The sequence below is a fragment of the Catharus ustulatus genome, chromosome 1 (assembly GCF_009819885.2).
Source record: "Catharus ustulatus isolate bCatUst1 chromosome 1, bCatUst1.pri.v2, whole genome shotgun sequence".
NCBI classification, from domain to species: domain Eukaryota; kingdom Metazoa; phylum Chordata; class Aves; order Passeriformes; family Turdidae; genus Catharus; species Catharus ustulatus.
Window position 1 is genome coordinate 126,316,673 of NC_046221.1, and position 17,514 is coordinate 126,334,186.

General features: G+C 40.3%; 1 protein-coding gene and 1 long non-coding RNA gene across 5 annotated transcripts in view; one reads left to right on the forward strand and one right to left on the reverse strand.

Annotated features, from left to right (window-relative positions):
- The window catches only part of SULF1 (sulfatase 1), a 186,040-nt gene that overhangs the window by 24,126 nt on the left and 144,400 nt on the right, over window positions 1-17,514 (forward strand). The window contains exon 1 of one of the 4 annotated variants that reach the window (XM_033080123.1): window positions 13,255-13,338. The exons of the other annotated variants lie outside the window; for them this stretch is intronic. The gene's annotated coding sequence lies outside the window, so the exon portion shown is untranslated. Of the gene's footprint in view, window positions 1-13,254; window positions 13,339-17,514 lie in introns of those variants that run through there. 4 annotated transcript variants of the gene reach the window in all.
- Window positions 10,426-13,189, reverse strand: LOC122149461. The gene is made up of 4 exons (XR_006163123.1): window positions 13,112-13,189; window positions 12,845-13,034; window positions 12,164-12,235; window positions 10,426-10,948 (listed from the first exon to the last, which is right to left on the reverse strand). It is a non-coding gene; the product is annotated as an uncharacterized LOC122149461 (long non-coding RNA).

Sequence of the window (17,514 nt, forward strand, 5' to 3'; positions counted from 1 at the left end):
TTCTCAGTTCAAGGGCAAGAACTAACGGCAAGAAGGGGAAATAAATCTTGTTAAATTTTGAATTGCTTTAAGATTAATTTAAGACCAGTAAATAAAGACAAAAATTATAGATGGTCACTTATCTTTGGCATGCCTTCCTGGAGGGATGTGGGCAGATTTATAGAGAAAAAAGTACTCCCTCTTGGAGGTACAGTAAACAAAGTAACTCATTCTTCAAATAGATAAAGCTCTTCCTAATTTGAAGGATTCTCAAAAATATCAGGTCCCACTTCTTTAAATTATATGGCCAGAATCCTTTTGGCCTTTTGACCTAAAGTTTCCCCTTAATGAAAGGATGATAACACTTTCCTGTTGCAGAAACATGTCCCTGTCCTCAGAAATACGCTGTAAAAATAAATTCATTTTGTTCACAAAACCCTTAGATACAATATTGTGAGTAGAGTCATGAAAATGTTCATGGGAAATTTAATAACTCTGTCTTCAGAGCAGGATATGAATTGTGTATAGTAAATAAGGCCTCTGGGCACAAATATTGTGTAGCTGCTCATTATTTGAACTCTGCCAATCCTGTGCGTTGAATGAAAAGAGAGGAATGGAAAAAATAGCTGATTTTACCTTTTCTATTTGCCTTTACTTAGAAAATTTTGCTTTCAATACTTCTCAAGTTCTGAAAGTTGTCCTTGCCAGCTCTTGTGAACTTTTAAGATGTATTTAACATGCAATTAAAAGATTGTTCTTCAAATCAGCAGGAGGTTTGCTTTGCGTGTAGCTCCCACATTGCTCCTGGCTACATCCATGTTTTGATTCAGATCAAATTCTAGGCAGCTGAAAAGGGTCCATAAATATATCTGTTCTTCAGAGCAGGCATTTTCACTGCTCCCTCATCTTGATGTCAAGGAACCTCAGCTGACTTCAGTAAGAAAACTTGTGCTAGTAAGAAAACCTTATTCGTTGTTTTTGGCACTGAAGGTAGGCACAATTCCTCATAGAACTGACAGCAGAAATTAATATAAATCTGATTTTTGAACAATCTTGATTTATTCCAAATTATTTTTTTTATTTAAAAAATCATTTTATTCAGTCCAAAGTTTAACTGACAGGTTTTTGCTTGAAGTGTCCTCTTGTCTCTGAGTTGTTATTGTTGTCCTGAAAACAGTACTGTTCATGGTGCAAACTCTCACATGGAAGAGAGGACCTAGTGTTCCTCAAGGATATCAAGAAATTAAACAAATGCATGGAATGAATCTTTTAAAAGCATAACTATAACAAGGTGAGATTTTATTTCATGTCATTTCCTTCTATGTTCTATTTAGACAGAAATCTTTGCAGTCTCCATATATCTGTCGAAGAGATGGAACTGATAAATGAGCTTGGGTATAGTTTGCTTTGACTGGTCTTGTTTGGTTTCCATCTTTTTTTTTTTTAAATAAGAATCAAAGATATACTTTTGTTTGCCCCTGAGAAGGTAGGGAGAAGCCCTCTGCAGGAATAACTAGCTGATATGATGAGGTGAATTATCTGCCTATCACAAGACAGTCAGCATGACTGGGACTGAGCCCTGCCTGGGCTGGTGCAGAACAACAGAAAAATCAGTCAGGTTTTACCTGTTCAGTTTTGGAAAGATAGCCTCCTGTACAAGTTCTTCTCTGGGGTATTCAAGTCAATGATTGCAGTCTGGTTTTCTTGAAACAGCTGCATCATGTCATGCATCATCACACATGCACCTCTCTACTGAAAATGGAGGAATTTCTGTTAAAGCTAAACCCCTGCTTATTATATACCAAGCCTACTAAAGCCAAAGAATATCTTCCTCCCAAAATCCCTTTTTCCCAGTTAGCCATTTCAGACATCTACAGAAATAACCATCTGTAGTACAGATGCTAGAAGTTAAAGAGCAAGTGGTAGACTTAATGCTGAATTTCTCTTTTATGTTTAGACTTGTATGACCAGGTCTCATTCTCTAGTGGATTTATATGATTCTATTTTCCTTTTAAAAATATATGAGAGAAATGCTCACAGGCCCTTAAATGCAGCAGTATGAATACACCACTATAATTAACGCCCTGGTCGACTCCCTCTTTTTCTTTTTTTCATTTTCAGTGTACAAGTCCCGTGGAGTTTGCAGATTGATTCAATTGCAAAGTTAGATTCCCACTGTGATAGCCGTTTTCAAACCACTGGGCCATTCTGCCTGTCCTGCCAGCCAGGGAACAATGGGTGCTAATTAAAACCCTGCTTAAAAGGTTCCCCTTTACTCCAGCATTGAGGCTTTCAGGGGGCAGCCGGGGGAAGGATGCCTTGTTCTGTTTATGCATATGCAAGCACTTAGTGAGCTGGGCGGCTGACTGTGGGTCGAGAAAACACTACAAAAGCCTGGTGCTTATAGGAAAGGGCTGGATTTCAACCTGATAAGGTTAGTTAACAGACTAGACTGAAGAGGGCCCAGCTGTATTTTCTTTCCAAAATTTGAGGCACATTTCAAAATAGGAATTGGGGGTTTTTATTGTTTGCTTTTACTGAAATGCTCAGGTCTCTGTCTTCTTGTATTGGAGTGAGCCTTTTTCTTAATGTGTAAGGATAAGAAGCAATAGTTTGCTTTATTTTTACTAATGAGATTAATATTTTTAAAAATTGGCTTTCGAGTGAACTGCCTGTGTCCAAATGTATATATGGAGTAAAATTGCTTTCCTAAACCAAGGATTTGTTTCTCGAGCCAAAGTTTTAATAAAAATTTGAGAACTCTCATTAGACACTTCTGTTGCTCAGTGGTATAACTGAGTTCTAAGAAGTATATAAACCTCTACCATCTTCAAGGAGGAAAAATGAGAAATGAGCTATACCTTTGAGCTTCATTTGTAAATTAATATATAAAACTGCTCAGTACCAAAATATGGCAGATAAAGAATCAGTCTCATTATGTCAAGCAATTCAATATGCTTTGGATTTCAGCAAGAGCTGAAAAAGAAAATACAGCACTGCAAATAAACTCATCAATAAGCCACACAGGTTTTTGTTTGATGTCATTTGTAACTGACAACTTGATCAATCTTGCTTTGAATAGTCCCTTAGAAATACAAGAGAAATAGGAGCAGAATCTGTCTCATTTCTTTTGTTGAATAGCAGTTCACTTGGTGGCATTCACAAACCTGTCCTAGCCTTCTTCAGCTGTTTTTCTTGTATAAAACTATCTCACCCATTGAGGTAGTAGAAATATTTAATGGGACAAATTGCATGTCATTGATAGTGAATGGTCAAAATGAACAATTCACAGATAACCTCATAGTTTGACAGGTATTATTCTAAATCTTCTTTCTTGTTTCAATCTCTATGAAGAATGAGTGCTTGTGCAGAAATCAGGAGTGCCTTTCAAATTACTCACCCACCAAAAAGACTATTAATTCATCTTTTTTTACTGTCTGCAAACACTGAATAAGTTGTTAGCTGTATAGCTATTTTAATTAAAGGCCTGATAAGATGTTTCTCATTTTTATCTTTACAGCCATATGCTGTAATAATTAATACTGCTTAATAGAGCTACTTGCATGCTGAAGACTGCTTAAAAGACTAAAGATGCCTAGGATCAGGGCATATGGCCTTTTTTGTGAGCCCCATGCACTGAGGAATAAAGACAGTGAAGCCCAACCTCCTACTCTCACTTTGTCACTCAGTGGCTGTTCACACTGTGATTCCTGCTGTGGGGAGAGGACAACTGCTTTTTTTCTCTTTTTTACTCCTTTTTTCTTTTCTCTCTTTTTTTTTTTTTTTCTTTTTTTTTTTTTTTTTTTACTGTTGTAGTTTCCCATAGAGTGAAGAGGGGATGAGACTGTTTGGGAGAAACCTGTCTCTGCCCTTGCATTTACCTTTCCCATTTACTCTGCTGGGCAGGCAGAAAAGTGAAGGTTCTGAGCAAAGTGGACACGGCCTGATTCAGTCTGGCACCCCAGCCACCCTTCTCATGGGCACAGCTAAATCCATATGAATGGAAAAGCAAAGTGCTTATGACAAAACTATAGTCCCAAGCCCAGATGCACACAGTGGTTCATGGACAGGCAGGAGCTTTGCTAAGGCAATGCCCTAAGCAGATATTCAGTTCTGAAAGAGCTGTCATGCAGCCTCCAAGGTCTGATGTACCCCCATGTACCACTGTGCTCCACCAGGATGAAGAGATGGGAAGCACCTGAAGAGCCTCTCTCTCTAACAAACACCTACAGCCATGCTAAGGACCAGTTCTGCCAGGATATCTGAATATCCCTTGCACAGGCACTTCAGAGTGCCTGAAGATAAATTTAGGAACACCTCAGCAAGGATGTTACTTCTTTATTCACTGGAACTTTTTCAGTGACTGGTCAACAGTAGCAACTGAAATAATCAACTCATAAAAGCTGTTGCCTAGACCCTCACTAACAAAGAGTGAACAGTATTTTCCCTGGTCACAGGATAAAACGGTGTTGCTGTGGCTACAGGCAAGAATCCAAAAAAGATTAACAAAACCCTGTTAGTGGATAATCCCTGGAAAGGTACTCTAACAGCAGATTTCTCTGTTTTCTGCCAGCTTCACCCAGTCTTACCTAGCTTCCAGCTTTGATGGTTAAACCTCAAGAAGGTGACAGTTTCAGCTAGACAGCTGGCCAGTGTCACACCAGCTGCTGCAATGGAGATGTACAATCCAGGACTTGGTGCCTTTTGATCTCATCATCTCAGTAACTCATCTTCACATCTGCTCCTGCCCATGCCACCTCAAAAAAGGCTGATGCCAGCTCAGGGCTTCATTTCTCATCAGGTAAATAGATCTGGATGGTCTAATTTGCCTCAGCCCTTCTACGTCCATTTTCCTAAAGGAAAAGGATCATACCATCTGTTCCTCAACTGGATGCTGTATAGCCAGGAGCAGATAAGATTTTCTCAGAACATGCTGCTGATTGCTCCTGGGAAACAAAGTCAGGGATCCCTGGGAGACTTTGACAAACTATGTCCCACTGTGGTAATGGAAAACTGGGACACTGCATCTCCTCTGACCTGTGGCCTTCACAAGGATACTGTGTGAGATGCTAGCAAGAGAAGGATTTCCATCATTTTCACTCTTGGGCTGTCTTCCCTGGTGGGCCCTAGTTGCCAGTGGCATAACTTTGTGTGTTCTGAAGCTGATCTAACTCTAACAAACTTTCACTGCTCTCTGCCAGGTTTGAACAGGCTCAGTGTAAATTTGAGCAGTCAACTTCTGAAAAAACCTACAGTTGGAATAAGGTGAGGAGGAGAAAAATATTTCTGATTGTAGAGACAGTGTGCACATTAAGACATTCAGTGATTTGGGTGCAGATAATTAACGTGATGACCCAGGACCTCACTTCTGAAGACACTTGTAATGCAGACATTTTTTGGTAAAGGAAAATAAACCATTAGCCTTGAGTAAATGTAGTCTGGTCTAAAGGGGTGCATGATTGGCAGAATATTTTATTAAAATGCTGTGCATGGGCTTTAAAATATTGAATTCTCACCTTTTTATGACGTTCTCTAACAAATGATAGTGTGTCTCTGGTAAGTAAATCTGTTTGCTTAAGGACAGTAGATTCAAGGCTGATCACCAAATTCTTTTATTTTCAAAAGCTAATTTACACAGCTGCCAAGCTTCCATCTTGAATGAAATGCACAAGTGCCACGGGATTAACGTAATTCTGTGCCAATCCATTTCTTCTTATCCCCTTATTCCTATCCATTATGACTGAACTTTAATACCACCTGTGAGACTGGCAGGTGTGTCATGTCCACTCTTGCACAGAACTTGAAATGTGCAGAACTGAACTAGGTAGGAAGGATCCTGCAGGATTTTTCATCCCAATTTCTTCTGGTTCTGTGTATCACTATGACTCCTAAGAAAGGCCAAGAATGTATGGAGCGTGCAAGAATGTATAGGCATCTCTGCAAGAATTCCTACCCCAGCTCTGACAATGCACATGCTTTACTGAGTGCTCAGGCATGAGCCTTACCCTAGACTAAGGAGCTAAAAATTTGTGATTACTGTAGTGCATGTTCTAACCTAGATGTCTCTAATTCAGGCAGGTGGTTAGATAACACATCATTTAACCCAGATGGAGGATATTATATTTGGAACTGGCTTCTATATGTCCTGAGTTTAATCAAAGGCAATCTCATCAGCCTTATTCTGCTAAGTGTAGTCCACAAGAAAGATGAACTGCCCCTGGATTTTCCATCTTCTCTGTTCTCAGAGGATCTAAAAGAATTCTTATGGGTCCATATATCAATGGAAAGTACTTATCATCATTTCATTTTTGGTTATCAATTTTTACCTGTTGCCACAGAAGAAATATTCATAAATCTCAGCAGCCAGTGTTTTGGTGGGATTTTAATTTATTCTACAATTTTAATTTATTCTACAATTTTAATTTATTCCACAAATTGCTGCGGTAATGCATAAGAAAAGAGCTTTTGCACTGGGATAAAACATGTCATTATTTTGTGGGTTTAAATGTTTTTCTCAAACTGTATGTGGATAAAATTTCCAACAAGGAGTGACAGTATGTGGGTGGATATTGATCAAACAGGTGAATAATTGCAAGAAATTTAGGCTTACCACATCAATTATAAGCATTATCCTTTCAGTATGCTGTGTACAAAATACTGTGATCAGATACTGTGATACTTAATTTAAATGTGATTTGAATACAGTAAATGAGATGCTACTGAGTTTAGTAACAAAAGGCAGGTGATATGCACAAAAAAAAGTGCAGTGAAATTGTACAGCTTGCTGACAGTAGAGATTTAACATACTCATATCTTATTCTGAATTGTACTGTTTCCTACTCTGGGAAGCCTCAGAAATTGTATCATAGAGTATTTTGATAATCCAAATGCATTTATACATAATGATGAGACAAGTGCCACGCCTGTAATGTCTGTAGAGGTTTGCATAGCAGAAGTTTGTTCAAAAGTGAGGTAAGATTTTACTAAAATATGGAAACCTGCTGCCTCAAACCAGTAGCAAGTCTGAAACAAAACAATCCAGTAAATAACAAAAAATCTGCTTTCTGTTCCCTGCTAGTGCCAAGGGCCTTAACACTGTTCATGTAGTATATAAATAAACCACTGTGATCAACACCTGAGAGCTTATAAATGTCTGAAATGTATGGTGACAATTTTCAGAACTTCTGCATTGCTCCCTCATGCCCACTTACAAACTATTTGGAAAATCTGGAACCTGTTAGGCAATACCATACACCATTGTTTGCTGGTCTGCTCTAGGCCTGCGCAGTGCAATAGTAAACACTGCTGGGAATGCTTCACTTTATACTGGGGGGTGGCAGGGACGCACAGCCTGGTGTATGTGCCTGGAAAAATGAGCCAGATTGGACCATCTTAGCCACCTGGTAAAACCATGCCTGCCTTCAGCTACCAGTCTGACATCTCAGTGGTCCACTGTTTCCACCCAGGTTTGCATTATCCTTTATTCCATGTGTCTCAGTGTGTGTGCCACTGTGCTTTTATCAGTTGGGGATCTGCTTGCTGTGGAAAACTATGTCTGGAAACCTCTATGTGTTGGGCTCAGTTCACCTCTAGTATAACACTGCGGGTTCAGGAATACTTGGTGGCCAAATTCCCGTGTAGGTCTTTGTGTTAAGCAGATGGAAATTCCACAAAAGTCTCTGGATCTCGTTTAGGGCTGACCTGAATGATTGTTACTCATCATGTGTGACTGATCACTAAAAGGCTTTTAAGTGTTTCCAAGCAGTTCCTCAATTTATCATACAGTTTGGAGGCAGAGGAAAATACATATATATTCTAGTTCCAATTGAAGAAAAGGAGCAACAAATAGAGAAAGTCCTATTCACCTTCTGCACTCCTGTCTCCTTGCTTCCTTCCTACTGTTTTCCACTTCTGTGCTGTTTCACATCCATATGCCCTTCACATTTCCCCCCCATCACTAATTCCTATCCTGTCTAAAATGCCTTTGAGTCCTATTTCAGTTCTGGTGTTCAATAGATGTGAGTCCCATTGATTTATGCCAGGACTGAATTTTGTCCCCATAGCATACCAAATTGCTTCTGCACACACAGGGAATGCCAAATCAGTGTACAGACATACCACTTGGTAACCACTTTATTACTCATTTACACTTGGCACAAAATTCATACCCTCATTGATGACACTGCTGAGTCTGGTTTGTTATATAAATTTGATCCTATACAAAGCTTAGGAGACTGGCAGTGGATACAACACCCATCCCTTGTAAATTACCGGCTCAAATTCTAATCGAGTCATTAAATAAACCACCCAAAACCTCTTTCTGTGTGATGCTGTTGTAAAAATGAGGTTGTTCTCCTCCTGGTCCCTAGTACATGTGTGTCAACACCACAGTTGACTCTAATTAGCACCCTTGCTGGCTATGAAAGCTCCTGAGCCCAGGATTTAAGCAGGCAGGGAGACTGAGCTCTTTGTCCTGGCCTCAGGTCACAGCAGGTTGATGAACAAGCAAGTCCTACTTCTGCCTCGGCTATAGTTGCCTTCTATTTTCTGGGACTAGCAGCCTGGCACCTTCTACAAAATCTTGTTTTCATAAAAAATATTCTACTCTAATCTGATTGCATAATATATGTATTTTCTCTCTTTTTAAGAGAAGTGTTAGAGCTGACAGGCCTTTGGTTTGAGTAGGAATTGCAGGATTGTGACCCCTCTGGGATCTTTGTCCTAGATTTCAGCCTTGGCAGGTGGAGCGTTCTGTAACCAGTTGACATTTAGTGGCTAGTTTGTGAGTCAAATATCTTGTTTTATTTTTTCCTTTTTGGTTTGGATGAGTTTGTATGGGTTTCCAAAGTATTTGGGAAAGGCATGAGCTTTGTGGTGCCACTGCACCTTCATTGAGCCAAAGAAGTTGCTTTCCTCATTGAGAAATCTCACTTCAAAAGAAGTTGCGATGTTTTCTAAATTACTGTTTCAGCTGGCTTTTATTTCCAAATGTCTGCATCACTCAGAAAATCTGAGTTTGTCCGGGTTTGTGGTATTTCTGATTTATTTTCCTATTTAGAGGGAATCTTTTTTTTTTTTTTTTTTACATATGTCCACTTTCTTTACACAAAAAAACACACAGACACATACAAAAAGAATTTGGAGTGACCTCTGGTCTTATTGCAGTTTGAGGAAAGAAAATAAGAATGTACAAAGATTCTGGATCTCAGCCATTACAATGAAAAACATCTGTTGAAGCCTTTGCAAGTATAAATTTATCTTACCATGGGCATGATAATTTATTAAAATCCACATTCTTTTTTATAGTAAATGTAATACTTATAAATTTTCTAATAACTTTTTTTAGTAATAAATTATTTCAGCTTCATTTCCTTCCTGAATAAAGAAAGGTAGAAACTTATTGCGTGCTAGTGCTTCTGTAAAGCAGAGGTGGCTGAAGGTTATTCTAGGCACAACCTGATGGTGGTCCTGAGTGCTGGATGATCCCACAATGCTGGCTCCTTTCCTCTCTTTCTCACTGTTAAATTACATAAAATAGTTTCCTACTGTTGTGTTTCCATGTAAGCAACCAAACAGAGTCCTGTGGAGGTGTGGTGAGGTCCCAGATTCAAGCAGTGGTTTCTCTGACTGTGAATGTGAAGGGCAGCATGAGGCAAATTTGTAAAATTCCTGCTTCAAGAGATGTCACATCTGAGGACTGCAATGTCTCCAGAATTGTGGGGACAGCTAATTATGTGCGAGGCTGTGTGGTTATGAATGAGTGTTACACAGCCTTGCTGGAATACTGATCTGTTTTGGGATCTGTGTCAGAGTTAGGACATGCCCATGCCTGACTCATAACAGCACATCCGGAGAATAGGAAGAGGCCAGACCTGGATGGGTTCCAGCTGCCCTCCTGGACTGGGCAGGGAGTCCTTGGGAGACTCCCAGGTCTGCTTGCCACAGAGGTGTCTGTGCTGCCTCTCTCCCAAAGGAATTTTTGTGAACAAACACAAAAACACTCTTTCTCACTACAGATCCCATCATGCAGCATTCTTCATTGTGGAATTTTTATATAATTGCTCTGATGAAACTCCTCCCTGTGATTTATTTTCTGGAACCTCTGCAGGTTTAAGAAGGAAAGTGAACTGTGGTGAATGAATGCTCTAAAAATGTATCTTCTACAGAAAATCTCCCCTTCATGCCCCTATGTGGTTTTATTTAATCTTCCAAACCCATATCTAATCTAAAGGCATAAATCACTTTCCAAGACTTGGCTAATTCAATGGGTGTGTTAGGCTGCCTCAAACAGTTAGCTAATGAATTGGGTCATGGACTTAGCAATGTTTGAGAGAAATTGTAAATGATGCCTGTTTTTATTGGAGAGAAGTAACATTTAAGCATAGGTAATAGACATGATAAACTTGCAACACTAGCAAACTGAAAAACACATGGGACCCATGCGTGTGCCAATTCAAATATAACTTTATTAAACGCACCTGATTTTAAGCTACCTTTTAGTATTCCATTTAACAGTTTAATGAGAACCAGTTATAGCATACTTGGGGTTTTTTTCTGTGTTCAGAATTCAGCAAGCTGCATAGCTAACCTGCAATCCATTCAGGCAGACAGAATCAGAAAAATACAATGAAGGCCTTTACTCTAAGTAAATATAGGACATCAATGTGACCTTCTAAACCAACACATCCCTTACACAGTCTGCAGAGAACATCTGAAGCAGAAGCTATCAGTGTTTCCTTGAGACCTTTTAGCAAAAAGACTGTATCATGAATTAAAGAGCTCAAGCTGTTGACTACAAGGACTCTGGCATTACCAGAGAATGGTGGAGCAGTGTCCATTCTTGCACAAACATCTGCAGCCATTGAAATGGCCACTTGCTCCTGAAGGCAGGGGAGCAGTCTATTATGGACATGTTACAGAGTTCTCTTTCAGCTGCTGTTTGCCTGAAGTGCCAGGTGCAAAAGATGTGCTGTAAAAGAGAAGAGGGTAATGGTCACATCGATTACGAACTGATAATTGCTCACTCACTATTTCCCTGGTGCTCAGCCGACTGGCTGTTTCAGCAATTATTTTCCTGTTCTTTATTTCTATTAATGGTGTGCCCAATATCGGGGACTGTTTCACTCCTTTGTAGCTCTAACCCGCTATTGAAATCCTGGAAGTGTAATGTATAGCATTAGCTCTAGTGTGTCTGATTAATGTAATCACAAGCTTGGTTCTGGAAGGAATCCACCCTGTAGTTTACATTAGCTGTTAGATGACCTGAAATTCTCCTCTCTCCCCCATCCATGTGCAAAGTACTGGTTATATGTTTTCACTTTTCTTTTTGTTTATTCTTACAATTTTGCTAAGTCTGGTGAAAGAGCTGACTGCCTGCCATTTTCCACATTCGCAGTAACCTTATAGTTCTGAGTCCTGTTTTCAGATGCACAGGGATGATGAGGGTCACAGAGCACCATACGTCTTTGTTAACTTAGCTGCTGCATCTGTGGCTGCTGATTTTTATAGGTTAGAATACAACTGTTCAGAAAGATAGTCACAAAAGCCTGCAAGCATCTCTTTTTTCTTTTTTCTTTCCCTTTTTTCTTTTTTTTAATTGGAAATACTTCATCTTTTTTTTTTCCAGCTGAGATATTATGGGGAGTGACATCCTTTGTATGAAGTAATCAAACCATTGCTTTTTAAAGATATGAAAATTAAAGCCTTTCAGTTTCTTCACTTATTATTTATTTTCTCAAGTAAGAAATCTTGGTTTACATAAGGATTCCCAGATCAAATGCAAGTTGACTATATTTTATTCCGACTCCAGAAATGTAGATTCTGGACTGGGTTTTGTTTGTGGGGTTAAAATTACAGAGAATTAAATTCCATGGCAGTATGTACCAGATAGTAAAATAGGCTGAAAGAAACAAAACCTGAATTCCCCTTTCTCTGTGAAGAAGAAAGTGAACTATTTGAAGAGGCCAATTATGGAAGTTGAGATCAATATAGCATTAAAAATCAGTTAGGATGGAATGCCAGATGATGACAGAATATCATATGAGTTAGATCTTTGCTTGCAGGAACAATTTTGATAGCACCTGTTAGAAGCTTGCTGCTTTTATTTCAGTACAGCAGATCTCTTATCAATGAACAAAAACCTCAATATTATTGATTTTTTTAAAAATTCTGGCAGATTCTTTACCTGGTAAAGACATCATGGAGCCGAGTAAGAGATAAAGTGCGCAGTAAAATCTAGGAGTTTGCAGGTGGGAAACTGTGAATGAAAGTGATCAAATTATTTTTAACAGAATTCTCTAGAATATGAGGCTTCTTAGAGTGATCCACAAAACTGGTGATATTCATGAGCCCAGAGCAGTTTTCTTGATAGCTGCAAAAAGGCTTTGAGTGGCAGCAGCTATATACTTCCATGCAAAGTTTTGAGATAAGGATTAGATTAATCCAGTGAATTATGATACTATACAAATCTCTGACAGTAGCTGAAATCAAAAATTATTTCCTCACAAGCAGATTAAAAAGAAATAAAAGGCAGGGGTTCTGGGGTTATTGTTTGTGCTGCTGGACGTGGGAATGTAGAAACTCAGGAATATACAGAATGTACGCTGTGTCCTCCATTGCTCCCAATGGATGCTAATTCTATTATTTCTAACCTCAGAAAATCAAGGCTAGCAAAACTGGGGATAACTAATTGTCTAATCCTGTGATTCAGTGTCATTTAGTCACAAACAAAATTTGCTGCATGAAATCACTTGTTATTTTTTATGAGCGTTATTAAATCTACTCTGTCTGTATCAGAATAGAGGATGAGACTATCACAAGCAAAGTAAAAGCAGATCCCTTTTCCACTACCAGCCTTCTCAAATACCTGCTGGCTGTGCAGGCAGGCATCTCCCTGCTTGCTGGGACACTGCTTGCTGTGGCTGGGACGCTGTTACTCACTCCTTCCATTTGAAATGTTGCTTTCTGATGGCAGCTCCTCACCAGCCTGGAGAAACCAGCCGTCCTTCCGCATTCTTCCCATATGGTGCTGTACAGAAACCCCCGTGTACATTTCCCTGAGCGTGTACAGAAAATAAGTATAAATCCCCCCGTGAGTTTTGCACCCAAATCCAGGGCAGGACAAGGTCCTTACTTTGGAGCTGGCAGCAGGAGCCTGCGCCGCAGAGCTGGGCTGCATGGCAATGCCACGGCCTGGCCAGCGCTTTGTGCAAGTGCCCTAATTGGGAATGCCAGGTCTCATCCATCCAGAAAAGCGTGCTGGAAGCACAGTAGCCTGCCTGGGTTCAGCACTGTCCTACCCCATTGCTGGCTCAGAATTGAGCTGTAGCCACAGCCAGACAGTTTAGGGGACTGCTTGCGGTGAGTACTGTATGTGGCAATACGTGGGAAGAGTTTTAAGCCCCTTGTCATAGTTCCAATGAATGCATAGGATGTTGTTCTGTGTTCTCTCTCTTTCTTGAACTTTTAACCTCATCCTACCTCTACCCATGCTCAAAATGACAGCCACTGAAAAGGCGGGGGTGGGGGAATGCTTTCCATTCCTTTCTCTGTTTAAATATGCAAATATACAAATATGTTTAAGCTGGCCTTAGGCTTTGGTACTGCTTTCACTCCCCCGAGTACTCCATCCTCCCAGTCAGAGTGGTGATCCCCACGAGTAAAAGGGAGATTACTTCAAGGTAAGGTACTTTACTGCAGGACAGATGCCAAAAGAATGCAAGAAAGCACTTAGACACTTTTAATGGACGATGGTTTTACTGATGCTCTCAACTTTGAGCTCACATATGGGGTATTATGAACTAAGTCATTCAAATGTATGCATTCACATTTCAAAAAAAGAAAGCATCTTAGGGAGTATAACCCCTTAATGTTACTGAAGAAGGTTATTCACTTTCCAGTTCACTTCTTGCTGGTTTGTGGATATTAATAATGAAAAGTTAAAAATAGTTCTTAACTTTGCCAGTGAGATCAACATCAATGCATATCTGTCAGTGCTACCCACTTAGCCTGTGGTCCCTCTGCGTAATTTGACAGAGGGTCAGAGCCATTCTGACAGCTCCACAATGGGAGAAAGATGTGGTGACAGGCAGTGCTGAAGAGCCAAAGATGTCAACAGGATCTCCAAATATCCAAAGGCCTTGGAAACCGGAACTCTGAGCTGCAGAAAGGCAGTAAGCTTGTGCAATGTAAGAAGGGCAATCTTGCATGAAATGGGTCCTTTAGCCAGAATCAGAGGATATCTGGAGATACTGGGGTGCCTAAACATTTATGAATTTTATGGACTGCAAGGCTACCTGAAAAGCACTGAAGTCACTTTTCAACCAACTATCAAACTTTAACCCATCATATTTTTATAGGGAGTTGTTAAGTGGAAGTCATTTTACACCTCTCTAACAAATCTCATTACAAAAGATTTCTAAATTAATTTTTCTCCCTTTGGGGCTTTCTCCCAAGTATCTGTAAGTATCTATGGCCATATGTGGTGCATTTTTGCTGGAATAAAATTATTTAAGTTAGCTCACTACTTTTTTTTTTTTTCCCCTTGAAGTATCTTGCAGCTCTCAAAGAAAATAACAAAAAGGACAATCATTCTTATTTTAAAATTTGCAAGAACACGGGCAACTCTGGTTTAGGCTTGGAATGTATTAATAGATGCTGTGTAATCTGGCATCTACATTTTTGCTGTCTGTATTTGTACAGTTAAATACATAATTGGGATTTTAGGTGACACTGACTTAGATTTTCTGCCTTCACACAGATGTGATTAGTCACTTAAGTTAACTGGGCACTGACTTTCCAAATTATATCCAACAATGATGGGGGGCATTCTGAATTTGCAGAGTTAAAAATGGAAGGTGATGGTAAGTTCATCACATGCCTGGTCATGCCTTCACATGCCTTGTCATGCCTATGGCTCTGTTAGCTGCCTGTGGTGCTGGCTGCTGAAAGAAAAGCAGCTAGAAAGGTTTGGCATGTTGAGAAAACTTAGGAGCAAAGAGTAACATAAGTGCTCTCAGGTGTGCACTTAAAAATCTATGGTGTTTTATCTAGATACTATTATTACTCCATGGAGCCACTGTGAAATATGAATAACTCTAGAGGGAACACTGAAAAGAGATGTAGAGTGTATCTTCAGTTAGCAGCTCCTTGTTGAAACTGAGACCTTGTCATGGTTAAAGGATTGGAGCAGAAGGTGTGTAAAATCCAGTGAGGACATGATTCCATCCTCACTGCTGCTTCTGATGCTGACAGACCTGAAGGAAGTAAGGCTCAACATTTCTTAACACGACTAAGGGAGAAGGCTCTGCTTCCATTTCACAAATCTCCTTCCTTGCCTCGTCTCTGCCACATTTCCCCATCGCTTCAATTTGGTGGCATTTTGGCTGAGACAGCTCTGTTTCCCAGGCTGACAAGAAGGACAGCAAAAACATGGGCATTTCTCTCCTGGTTTTGGTGAGTTAAATCTCTCAGATAACAGACTCTGCCACAAGGCAAGTGTGGGAGGAAGGTGAGAGAGGAAAATGGAAAGAGGCAGAGGGCCAGACAGCAAAAGGAGCAGAGCAGAAGAGAACATTCAGGAAGTGATGCCAGCTTAGCGCTTGAAACTACAGCAGCAATGTGTGCTGGAGGCAGGGCAGGTCCACCACATGATGCTCTGCCCAGCTTCAGTGGCCTGAAAAAGGGGCCTCTTAGGAAATCTGCCACTGTGTTGGGAACTTACACTTTAATTATAACATTTCTTTTTCCCCAGAAAAAAAAAAGATGAGTAATTTGGATCTTGGACAAAGAAAAAGAAAATTTTGGCTTATCCTGCAAAGAGGATATGGGTGTTTATTTGAGTGTGGGATATTTCTGTTTTAAAGAACTGTATGATGTGTTGTTTCTTGCTAATGCTATGGACTAAGGAAGCCATTCCTAAACTCTTGTTGAAGAGACCATATTCTCCTTTTCACATCTGACTTAAAGATAGTCTCTGGAAGAGGCTTCAAGGGAAAACTTATGAACTGCATACAGAAAAATGTCGGTGTCCAGCTACCCTGCACAGGTGTGATGCAGATGTTCAAATCACATGTATGTTCCACTACTGTGTATTGGATAAGTGCAAAGTCATGGACTGAGGGATTGACATCCTTATTGCCTAGTCAACAAATCTTAAAAATACATGTTAGTATTTTTAGTGGCTACTAAAAATGCTTTACTTCTGTTCTTATACCATCAGTATAATGTCCACAGAAAACTTCCTGGGTTTGCTTTTCCTACAGAGATATTCAGAGATATTCAGACAGCAAAAGACTTTTGCTAAACTTCAAGTCCTGACATCCAATTACTGACCATGTTGCAGTCAGAGGTATGTCCCTATATTAGAGCTGGAGCTGGTCTTCTGTAGTGATAACAGTGAAGTACTGCATGCAGCAGTCAAATAGACCAGGTCCCGGTGTCTCACTGCTGCAGCAAGCACCATCCCCCTCTTAGCAGCAATATTAAACTTATTTGGTATTCTGCAGCAGCCGCCAGCTGTAGTGCAGGTGTAGCCTCTGACAGGCCTGTTTAGAGTCCTGCTCCTGCTGTCCTAGCAGCTTTTCCTGGAGGTAGTTTGCACTGCAGTAGTATCCAAAGCAAGAGAACATCCTCAACATTTCTCTGGATGCCTTTCAGATGGCATAGTGTTGGGAAACCTGAGTGACACTTCAGCGTTTCTGGAACGTCTCAGCCCTGAAAGGGGCTGGTGCAGACACAGCCGTGAGAAGTCGTCTCTTGCTCTCTGCAACTGACATTAAACACAATTTAAAGCTTTAGGAAAGCATTAGGAGTGCTCTGTACCTTTTCCCATTCCCCTGATTTTGCCTTTCTGGTTTAGCCAAAGAAAACAACTTGGAGGCAGAAGGAAAGAGGAGTCTGAGCAGCTGTTACTGAGACCATGGTAGCTCGCTGATTCAGCAAAGAAAAGAAATAGATACATTTATTTAAATGCATGGTGGTTGAACACCATTTACAGGATTGTTAACATTAAGGTGAGATGGAGCTTTGAGGTCAGAGGCAAGAGAAGCTTCTACAGCAGTGCTCCTATGGAGGGAGGGTATTGCCATGGGAGGTGGTTCTAAGCTAAAACTTCCCAGTTGTTCAAGAGCCTGACCCCAGTCAGCTCCTCCCTGTCAGCAGGGGCTGGCACTGCTGTTTGCCCACTCCTCACTCCAGTCCTGGACTTGTAAAGCAGAAACTCTCTTATGTCTTTCAGGGTCATAAATTTTGTGCATAAAGGTAAGCATAATTGCATAATTAAGTCTTGGTACACCTTAAGAAATCTATGCATTCTAGTGGATACTTGACAAAGCACAAAGGTTCAGCAGCAAGAAAGGGTTAAACTTCAGATCCTCACAGACATCTATGGCTCCAGGCCTCATTCAGGAGTGAGCAGGGCTCCAGGGCTCTGCTCAAGCATATGTCCAGCAACCAAACTACCAGAATCAGGGAAGCAGCATTTGCAAAAAATATGTCTGATTTTTTTGGGACATGGGATTAACATGCTCCTCTGTA